Source organism: Orbicella faveolata, unplaced genomic scaffold (genome assembly GCF_042242905.1).
Source record: "Orbicella faveolata isolate gen_17 unplaced genomic scaffold, um_ofav_v1 contig_35, whole genome shotgun sequence".
Classification (NCBI taxonomy): domain Eukaryota; kingdom Metazoa; phylum Cnidaria; class Anthozoa; order Scleractinia; family Merulinidae; genus Orbicella; species Orbicella faveolata.
This window is the reverse complement of record NW_028301564.1, coordinates 16,332,625-16,342,944: the sequence shown is the minus strand read 5'-3', so window position 1 is coordinate 16,342,944 and position 10,320 is coordinate 16,332,625. Positions and strand designations below refer to the sequence as shown.

Below are 10,320 nucleotides of genomic sequence, written 5' to 3'. Positions count from 1 at the left end.
GGTTTTTATCCGAAACATGATCTCGTGCAAGAGAGCTTGAAAAAACTAAACTGTTTCGGAGAAAGATTTGCTCGGTTCAAAATTTGACTTTAACAAGTAACGAGATTTAAAATATCTTTTTCGGATTTTTTTACGGGTAGGAAACAAATTGGCGTTTTACTTTCAACTTTTTTTGCACGAGGTGATGTTAAAAGTATTTTTGGCGGGAAATTGTAAGGGAAGTCGTTTTGAATTTTTTACCGAGAAAGTTGCCAGGGGAAACGCTGTGCAAATTTTTCCAAATTTTCCCGCCAAAAGTCTTAGTATATATAGGGAACATTTTTTCTTGACACCTTTTTGTTGATTTCCATTAACTTATAATTAGAGATTACTTGAGGCAAATAAAAGTAATTTTCACACTTAATACTTGTTTGTGTTTATTGAAATATTTTATTAAAGATAATAAAGATGACAATGAACTGTTTGACTTATTATACACATTGCTCTGTAATAATTACACTAATAAACAACATCAAGTAGAGCAGACACAGAGGAAATATAACTTTTATTGTTGACAATTTAAGTTTAAAATTACTAAAATTTTTTTTAAAAAAAAACGGCGCATGCGTATTTTGGCGCCAGTATTTTTCTAAGTTTTTTGGCGGGAAAATTAAAAATTTTCTAAAGGAGTACATGAAGAAGGGAAAGCATTTTTTTTTAAAAAAATTGGCGCATGCGTAGTTTTGGCGCCCGTATTTTTTCTAAGTCTTTTGGCGGGAAAATTAAACACGGTCAAACCGATGTTGACAAGGAAACAACTTTCACCAAAAAAAAATTGACATAAGAACAAATTTTCTAAGCCAGTGTTAACTCTTGCGATGTGTTTCTGGCAAAATTTTAATTTCATAGACAACTTGTAACGGCAATAAAGATTGTGCTTTGAGAAACTGAGTTACAAAATTATAGCTTCGACATGGTACTGGCCTAACTTCTTGCTTTAACCCTTTGCGCCTGTCTCTTACTACCGTACGGATCAGTCTTGCTGTTCACGTTTTATAAATACTAATCAAAAAGTGCTCGTGAGTTTAAATTTGCACTTCCCAGACAATTCAAAATAGTAATAAAGATGGTGCTTGATTCTTCAACAGAAAAGAAATTTTCTTCTCTCCGATTCTCCTCAATTAACCTTGAAGCGCAGTCTCGTTAAGTTCGCTATTCTACCTCTAACTACATCTTGAATGATTGTCTTTATTCAATCCTGACTTGCAGCAGATTCATGTAAAGCATCGTAGGCATCCAGCAACCTGCATGAAAATAAAGCAAAACGAAAATTAATAAGAGTAATTACACAAAAAATAGTTACACAATAAGAATATTACCTTTTTCCTGGGGAAAATGAAAAGATGCTGTTGAAAGATTGCTGTTGAAAGATTACTGTTGCGCTACGCGACTACCAAAGTAACGCTGCGTAACTAACAAGATGACGCGGCGTAACTAACAAGATAACACGGCGTGACAACCGAGCTAACGGTAAATGACAACCAAAGTAACGCAGGGTGACAGTCCATGTAAACAAAGCGTGACTCTAAAGGCTAGCTAACTTTAAACATAATAAAATACAGGCGAGTTTGTGATCGTCCTGGCGCAGTAACAAACATTAGCAAGAAAAAGATTAAGTTACTTAGGAAACATAATTGGTTCCGTTTTTTGTTCTCAGTTCAACTGAAACATGTACTGTTCGTAGTACGTAGCACAACATGGGATCAATCCATTCCTTATGATTGTACCTTGGATATTAGATGTAAAAATCAGTTTCTACACACAGAAAAACTGAACATTTGAGGGTTCTGACTTGATTAAAATCATAGTAAGAAATGTTTTGGTGAAATTACACCAAACCCCTCATTTTACTCCAGGCTAAAGCAACTTATTGTTCTTTGTTTTTTCGCAAAGGGGTTCAGGAATTCGAGAACATTCCATCTTGCTGTATTAATTTCTATTCAAAATACAGTTGTGTGAAATTTGACAAAAATACTGCAAAAGTGGCTATAATTTTCACGTCAAGTCAAGAACTTTAGGAAAGGACATGCAAGTACATAAAAAATATCAAATACCAAGTAGATAGAAGCTAGCAAGCTGTACAACACAGAAGCTTCAAAACAAATATGACCTCCATGGTTGAGCTATTAAATTTCAATATTGATTTTTAACATTCAAGTGCTGAAGAGCGATGTCAAACTACTGAGCCAACGTTGTTTTTAGAATCAAATTAGTCACAAGAGTTAACTGTTTATCAGGAAAGCCAAAAAAAAAAGAGGTTTTCCATCATGATACCACTCTGAGACCACAAATAAGCTTTGAGTTGTACAGTTGGGGAGATCTATCATGCACAACTAAGCAGAAGTTTCATTTCAACCAGATACCGTGAAAATTGATTTGGAATATAAAAACGTTATTAATAGTGTCATTACTAATAAAACACCAACACATCGAAACGAAACAGCGATTATATTTTAGACTTCTTTCTAAGACACGACCTTCGACTACCAAATTAAAACCCTTTTGACTTGTGAATCCAGGTCCAATTGGCTTTCAGTACAATTGTCGAGTTGCAAAGTTTACGTGTTCAGTTTCAAAGATGTATGGTTGAGTTCTAGAAAGCTAAGATGGTCAAGTTGCCTTTGGGAAGGTTCAGTTAGGCTTCATTAAAAAAACAAATAAATTTAATTTGGCATGATAATGGCTCGTGACTTGAACTTGACTTGTGCTACAATTAGGGTTCTCATTAAGCTAATTCCTCACATTTGCATTGCACATCCTTACTGCGCATAACTTATGGCATGATTAGCGCACGCTCGTGGCATGCACGCGCACATTGAGAACATGGCAGATTTGCCTTGATATTGAGTTCTGTCAGTTGAAAAATGGCTATAGCTCACTAACGAGCACGGGCAACCCAATTTTTTTTTCAGTAGTTTTAATCAACTAATCACTAGCTTTGCGCGAGAAACGACTGATATGATTTCTATTGTTGAAAATTGAATAAATAAGGGACCGTTCATTTTTTATGAGGGAGGGGGGGCTGGTGGGATTTGGGAAGCACCATTTAAAAATCGCATGAGCCCCCCTCAGCTTACCAATTTTTTCACATGGCCCCCCCTTATAGCGGACATTTTTTGGGATGACCCCCCCCCCCAAAAAAAATTGAACAAACAATATTTAGATTTCAACTTTTTTAATATTTCTCTTTTATCCCCCTACTTCACGTTATTGTGCTCACTATGAAGACAATATTTACAATCTCTATACGACAGAGAGCTGTTGTTTAAAAAACAAATCAAAAGAAAGAGAAGTCAATTTAGGATCTCCTAGTTATGGCTCGCCCTGAGCGTGTGGCATTTGGCCTCTAATTGGCATCTTCCTCATCTGAATTGATGAATGCAAGAGTGATGTCACTTGAGTCATCTTCTCCCCCAGAGTCAATGGCATCACTGTCATACTCATCATTGTCACTTTCATCTGTTTCACTGCTGTCAGCACTTGCCCTGTTGTCATTTTGTGTCAATGTCCTGGCATTTCTCAGTGTTGGTGGGCCAGCTCTGAGAGGACTCTTCTGCTGCAAGCATGAATGTCTTACAACTGCCTTTACTTTCTCACTCTTGCTGCTTTTCAAATGCTGCTTCAGCCCGTGGTGGTTTGAGTACTTGTTTAGTTCTGGAACACGTAGCTTTTTAAGCTTGGTTAGATCTTCGCACAACTCAGTCCAAGGATAATCCTCCTCCCTACTTAACTTTGCCTTTTCTTCTGCTCTCTTTTTCCTTTTAAATTCCAGCACTTCAAGATGCTGAAGATAATCCACCACAAACTTCGATTTGACAATAAACTTATCTGCAAATAGAGCAACGCTCTCTGGGTCAGATAAAACCAGCCTGCCACTCCCATGCTCGTTCTTCTTTATATTGTTAATCCAATCGGGGAAAGAGTGCATTACTACATGAGCATCATGAAAGAGGCTCATTCCAAAATGCGCAATAATGGCGAAAGCGACGAGTCGTTTAAGAAAAGGTTTACAGCTGAACGATCCAGGCAGTTTGACATCTTACAAGCAAAAGAAGCAATTTTTCTAGGTGCGGATGGATGTTCAGAAAGGGCGAGTGAGTTTTCCATGCAAGGGTACCAGTTGAAGCCCAGTGATGGAAGAAAACTGAACTTCTCCATCAAAGAGCACAGAGCAATGGTGGAAAAGTTGAATGTCAAATTGAAAGATGTAAAGGAACACGATTCCACACTCTTTCAGTCCAATGGGCTTGCTTTAAAGCAGGGCGAAGAATTTGCCCACAGTTTTAATGTAAAACAGATCAAATGTACAGAAGCTAAGTTGATGAAGGTCACGCAGGACATGGAAGCACTAGAAAATAAGAAGAGCAATTATAACAGCATATTCAAAGGCATACTCAAACAGCACATCAACAAAAGGAGAAGGAAAAAAGAAAACCGCAGAAAGTCAAATGAAAGAAAGAGGAAGCGGACTGAAAACAACATCCAACGAGTTTATGGAATCTGTGTTGGAAACCCGCTAGGAAATGATCTTCCACAATGCCTTGTGTACCCTCCTAGAACGGCCGTCCCGGTAGAGTGTCTTAAAGTTGAGGATGTTACCACGTCGATATTTAGAAGAGATGGGCCATACATCGCACAGCTCTTGGAAGGGAATTATTTCACCAATGCTGCAAGAAGCAGAATCACCACCAGCCTTGAGCGGGAAGTCAGAGATTATGTTTACACCTTCATGTACCCTGAAGAGTACACTCTGACGGAAAGCAGTGCTGCTTCTTGCAGCATTGGTGAAAGAGACTCCCATAGCAGCACAAGCGGCGACGAAGAACTCGACGACAGCGGAGATGAAGATGAGTGCCAGTGAAAGTTGCATTCGAAAATAACAGTGTTAAATACTTCTTTTCAGTAGCTACAAATGCTTTTTGTCGCTAAACGTTTTTTTAAAGCAGAAGGAAAGTTTGTAATAAATTTGTATCCTGCCTTCTATGTTTATTCTATAGCAATTTTTTTGATATTCAAACATTATGCCATTTTAAAGTTTTACTAAAATATTTCACGTGACCCCCCCTTTTTCCCTTATTTTTTTGGGATGGCCCCCCCTCGAAAGCCATTTTTTTTCGCATGCCCCCCCCCCCAAATCCCACCAGCCCCCCCTACCTTATAAAAAATGAACGGTCCCTAAGGAAAATAGCAGCTGCACTGTAGTCTTTTCTATTTTGTTTGATAGCCATGGCAAGCAATTTGGTTCCAGTATTTGAACAAGGATTCAGCTGTCTGTCAAAATCAAACTTAAAACGTTTACTTGTGTCCAACACAAATATTGACTGTAGTTTGAGGTGTGTTTTCATGAGTCTGGGCTCACAAAGATTTTACAATAACATGGAATGCGTTCGTGTAATAAGCATTAAATTATGCCAAAATGGGTCATTTTCAATGCCTCACTGCTCCTTAACGAGCATGGGCACCCCCCAAAAGATTTCTGCAATAGGCCACGTTTGATATATTCACATTCTAACATGGCTCTGAGGCTTTCTGGCCAAAATTGTAATTCCTGCTTTGCACTGTCATGCAATAAAAAAATAATTTGAAAACCATTCAGTGGATTAAAAGTTAGGAAAATGTGATGTTATAAGAGATTGGTAAAGACACTTCTCCAAGTTTTAAGTCTGTGTGTTTTCCTAAACTTCAGATATTCGTCAAAATGTTTTGCACAAATTTACAGAGCACAGTATGGAGCCGCCATGTTGGTGTACCTCCGTGGGACACCAATATGGCGGCCGGAAAATAGTGTAAACATCTGAAATTACTTTGTCTATCTAGGCAACTGATTATCTGTACTGAACAAACAAGCATTTACATTAAGCACTTTTCCTAATACTTGAACTTCTGAATAGGCTAAAAATCATGAGATAAGTATATATTTTTTGACAAACTCATTCGTAGCTTTATGTCACACACCGCCATAACTCTGAAATTCAACATGCGCTGGTTTCCAGATGAAGCAAGCTACTATACTGAGCTGAAAAGTTGTAAACAGATATAAATTTACCCCCTCTTATGTCTGATGAGGATAAAAACTTTGGTACGGTGGCTCTTTAGTTTTAGATTTTAGAAAATGATGACATCACGTGCAAGCCAAGGATTAATCGTATCTACAGTGTATAACAAATCACAGAATTTTAAATGTATTTTGAGGACTTCTTTTCAGGGAAAATGTCTGTAGCACTTTTCACAAGTTTTGAAAAATGCTGGAGACATTGCGACAGAAGCCATTAAAGCGCACGTAATTGATGTGCAAATCACATGGGTATCCAATTACAGGTATCCAATTACAAAGAGTTCAAATTGGATACTTGTAATTGGACACCCATGTGATCGCGCACTGATTACATGACAAATAGGCGCGCGGAGAACCAATCACGATCGAGAATTTTGTTATAGGTACGATTAATGTTGAAAAAATTTCAAACCATGGCATATTTATTTAGTTAGGTCAGCATGTATGAGCTCACCATGTCATGCTATTTGGTTTTGCAAGTATAAGCTGTATAGAACAGAAAGTCAGGATTTTTAAAAGACATTGTGAAACCATTATGATAACATCCACAGTGGTAAACTATAGTCATGACTAGATTTTAATTGATTTCTGGAAGATTCAAAATTACTTTGGTGTCATCTGTAACAAGAAACTACGTGCATATGTCATATTCTTCTAGAAATTTTTTCTCAACTACACCAAACATCCAAAAACAAACCATCGGGAGAAAAAGCTAAACAAGTACAAGCTCTTAGTTTTACGCATGAGCTACTTACAAAAGCAAATACAAAGTGGGTGAAAAAAGTATCACTTTCTCTCAAGAATTTTCCACTACACGCCAGTTTTCATACATGATTATCACATACAAAAGCAATAAAATAATGGTGCTTGCCCACGCTGAGAAAATGTTTGCCTAAAGGCACTAGTACTTTTGTCAGACCCTGAATAATTTATTACCTGCTAAGGTTACATGTACATGTATGTAGGTTTGGAAAAAAGACTGTCCAGACAATTTACAAAAGAAAACATCGCCAGTGTCACTTGGTGAGCAAATTATGTTACATGTACATGTATGAGCTATTTCAACAACTTTGACTTCCAACTGTCACACAGACCCCCAACTGTTCAACAGTAAATTGCAAGCAACTTACACACTGGTTAGCCAACTCAAATAATAGTCTAACAGGAAAAGAAGGATAGAGAGAGAGAGAGAGAGAGAGAGAGAGAATGAAGGAGTGAAATTAGCCCCCATAACTACAACATGGAAAATTGCTACCTAGTAAATGAAATGCTAATGAAATGAAAATGTTAGGAATGAAATTAGGCCGCACCATTCAAAGTAGATTCTGGTAAAATTTCCAACAAACATCTCCATTAATTTGAAAGGTAGGATGGTCCCCCACTTGGAACCAGAACTTTGCATGTGTAACTACATGTATATTCAACTAACCTCATTGACATGTGTCATCTGAACATGTCCAGCTTTCTCTCCCAAACAAAGTTTGTTAATGCTAGCTTTCGCCATTCATGATGCTTGACATTTTCCTGAAGAAGGAAAGATTCTAATCTAAATATATGCTGATTCCTCAGACACCTATGTACTGTGAATATACTCATAGGGTATTCTTTCCGAAACAATTTTCACCCTATCACATACAAGGGGTTAGGGTGGATGTAGTTTCCTTTGCATGTAGCCATTCTTTTGTTCCATCGTGTACTCCTCCCTGACGACGTTCTGCTGGAAAGAGTGCATGACACGCTGTGTATTGACTGGAGGCTAGGGTGAATGCCACTCCCTTGATAGTTTTCAAAATTGTTGAAAAAGGGCTGAGGTCTGGAGGCTAGAACTTTCAGTAGCTAGATGTATATTCATCCATTAGGGATGTGTGACCACTGCTTGTCAACTCATTTCTGATGTTTTCTTTAGCACAGTTGCAATATTAGTCCAACATACATTAGTTTACATGTAAAATATATTTACATTAATTTATATGTTGCCATCAATAATATTTGTGATGGCAGTTGAAGTTCTTCTGCTATTTCAAAATACTAAATAAAACCACGTGATCATTATTTGCGGAATCAGTTATTGTGTTTGCTTGTTCCTCGCTGTTAAAATTATATGGTAAAATCATACTTTTTAAGTTACAAAATACTGTATACATGAATGAAATTCTTTTTTTTACAAAAAAATTGAACTTACCAGGCAATTATTGCTGGATTTGTTTCCATGGGAGATGATTATCCTGCATAAAGTTGCAATGATGTACACATCAATGAAGGCATCTCCATGTGTGGACCCCTGAATAGAAAGAACAGTGACATAAACAATACATGTCTGTAACACTTTTTCCACACAATTTCTTTGGTTTAACTTACATCTAGCCTATGAACACAGATGGATTTTTGGCAAAAAAATACCATCTGTCAAAATGACTCCACAAGTGAATTCCATGACATCAATCTTTTGTCTTCTTTTAACAGATGACCAATTACATTACGTTTTAGATTAGGTCAGATAAATTTCTCCCTTGTATGGGAAGCCGTGGATATTCAGTTTCTTGGTGGACAACTGACCCAACAAGGAGTTTTGCTTTTAATGTAAAGGTAATTTTTTGCTTTCAAAGGCTAAGATTAGAGCACTGGGGAAAAGTTTATCAGTGGATGTTTCCTCTTTAATCTTCCACTTTAGGCAACAAAAAATTTACTTAGTCAAGGTTTTAAAGCTTTTGATGGGATGATTTAAACGTTAGGTATGCATATTCAAGATTTAACGGCAAATTATACGTTTACTGTATGAAAACAACTACACTACTTGATTCATCAGGGTTTTAAATTTGCCGCCATTTGCAAAATTAATTCAAGTCTTACCTGCTCGCTCTTTTACTTGGAACAAACTTAGAAGTATTGTCCATAAACTTATAACAGAGAGCGATATCAAAAATATAATTACAAGATGCTTTGTAAAGTATGCCCGAACTAAAACTAGATTTGCTTGAGTCAACTGCATAATTCTGCATGAACAAAATGATGGCTTCTCTCTCAACACACCACTGTAGATCTTTTTATGTAATCTAGAATTGACCAAACACGACCAGACTACAATATGACTTCCATATGCTAATAAATGGTTCATAACTTACTTACCAAGAAGTTAAAAACCATAGTTAAATGTCATTCCCTCGCTTCTCTTTCGAAAGCCAGCATGTGCAAAAATTCTCAAGGTTAACGATCGATTGGCATTGTGGGACATTTCTATGTTCTCCCCTCCCCTCCACATGGTTAAGGGTTCCACCTTGAATTTAAGTGAAGTTTTAGGAAGTTTAAAGAGGGATTAAAAGGAAAAAAAAAAGTTTTGGAGCACCATAATACCCAGCCAAAATACGGTCTTCGTGTTAACCCCCGCCTTAAACGTTTGCGGACCTGCCGATCCGACTGCAGACTGGGGTAAAATCCGGGGGGGGGGGAACTCTCATATGGAATGGACGGGGATACTCGTCGTCTCGCTTAGGGGTGTAAATTTCGAATTTTGGTCTCACTTAGGGTGTTCTGGGCAAAATGTCATTATTTTTAGCCGTCAAAGTCTCGTTAAGGGTTGCACGCGAAGAAATAACAAAACAGAAAGAATTTTGATTCTTTGTATTTACTCAATTCATATAAACAAATTCGCCATCATTAAAAGTCCCTGTACTTTTTATTTGTCTGTTTTATAAACTGGTCTCTTTTAGGGGTCTGCATAAACTTCGGCCACGCCCAGATTGGTCTCTTTTAGGGGTTAAATTCAAAATTTCCGACGAGTATCCCCGTCCACTCCATATGGGAGTCCTCCCCCCGGGGGGTAAAATGCACGATTGAGGGTAAAATGGAGACAGCAGATTCCAGACTGTTTTAACTGTACCGTGTTTCCATTTCCATTGTCGAGAGCTAACCGTTGCAGACTAACCTGAGCGTTATTCAGATTAACATGAGTCAGGCGCCCCTCACTACTGCCTGAGTGTAACTCAATCTGAGGGTAACCGGTCGTTTAGTCGCCAAGTGGATTAGCCCCTAACCGTTTAGCTCCCCCAACCAGAAGTCGAAAAGGTTGTCTATTTCTCAATCTTTAAGGGTAAATATGGGGGCTAATCGACTTCTGGTTGGGGGCTAACCGGCTAAAGGTTAATCGACTTGGAGCTAAACGACTGGTAACCAGGCTGAGTGATATTCAGGCTAACCCCAGGGGCTAACCGGAAGGCTATTCAGTGAAT

The 10,320-nt window shown here is 37.8% G+C and overlaps 1 long non-coding RNA gene across 1 annotated transcript; it reads right to left on the bottom strand.

Moving 5' to 3' along the window:
• Positions 1-406: 406 nt before the first annotated feature.
• LOC110040407 (uncharacterized) lies at positions 407-9,402 on the bottom strand. Its single transcript, XR_002295653.2, has 4 exons — positions 9,221-9,402; positions 8,277-8,375; positions 7,524-7,618; positions 407-1,283 (listed from the first exon to the last, which is right to left on the bottom strand). It is a non-coding gene; the product is annotated as an uncharacterized LOC110040407 (long non-coding RNA).
• Between the last annotated feature and the right edge of the window lie 918 nt (positions 9,403-10,320).